The sequence below is a fragment of the Suricata suricatta genome, chromosome 8 (genome assembly GCF_006229205.1).
Source record: "Suricata suricatta isolate VVHF042 chromosome 8, meerkat_22Aug2017_6uvM2_HiC, whole genome shotgun sequence".
In the NCBI taxonomy this organism is placed as follows: Eukaryota; Metazoa; Chordata; class Mammalia; order Carnivora; family Herpestidae; genus Suricata; species Suricata suricatta.
In genome coordinates, this window is record NC_043707.1 from 127,982,236 (window position 1) to 127,983,262 (window position 1,027).

Genomic DNA, 1,027 nt, shown 5'->3' on the forward strand with positions numbered 1-1,027 from the left:
AAAACATAAAAAAAATAAAAGAAATAGCAAATGGTACTTCTTTCACAAACCTTTCCCTCACACCCTTATCCTGTGGCTTTAAGAAGGGACACCACCCAGGGTACCTGGGTGGCTCAGTGGGTTAAGTGTTTCACTCTGGCTCAGGTCATGATCTCGTGGTTTGTGAGTTCAAGTCCTGTGTGAGGCTCTGTGCTGACAGCTTAGATTCTGTGTCTCCCTCTATTTCTGCCCCTCTTCCACTCACTCTGTCTCTCTCTGTCTCTCTCTCCCTGCCCCCCTCTTAAAAATAAATAAAAACTGGGGAAGGGAGAAGGGATACTACCTTCCCTGTCTTCTTGCTACCCTCGCAGGTCACTCCTTCTCAGCCTCCTTGCTTGTTCCTCTTTATCTTCTTGGCCTCTTCTCTACATTCACCTCTGAAGTGAACTCACCTGGATGTCTTGAGCCCCTAAGTACCTTAAAATATCATTTCTTAGCTAATAGTTCTCATAATACCTCTAACTTCTTCCCCAACTCCAGATCTCCACGTCCGATTACTTGACTTTTCCATTCAGAGCTCCAATAGGCATCTCAAACATAATTAGCCCTCCCCCCACAAGAAGAACCCCCACAAAACACCACAACAAATCCCTCCTCCTCCTCTCATCGTCTACAGATCAATAAATGGCAAATCCTCCCGGTGTTGATCAAGCTAAAAATCTTATATCATCCCTGACTCCTTTCTTCTTCTGGTGCCCACCACCAGGCCATCAGGAAATATCCAGAAAGCGGTCTTCCCTTGCTGCGTCCGCTACTACCCTGGGTAAGCACCTTCATCTCTCTGCTATGTGACTCGGTTTACCTTTTTGGGCCTCTGTTTTGAGGATTAAATGAATTCTTGTTTGTAAAGTGCTTAACAGTGTTCATCACATAGGAAATCCTGTTTAAGTGCTTTTTAAAGAAATAAAACATGCCTTAAATAGCTTTCTACTGGCCCTAGCCCCCTACAGTCCATTCAGGACACAACAGCTTCCTGATCCTGCCCAAG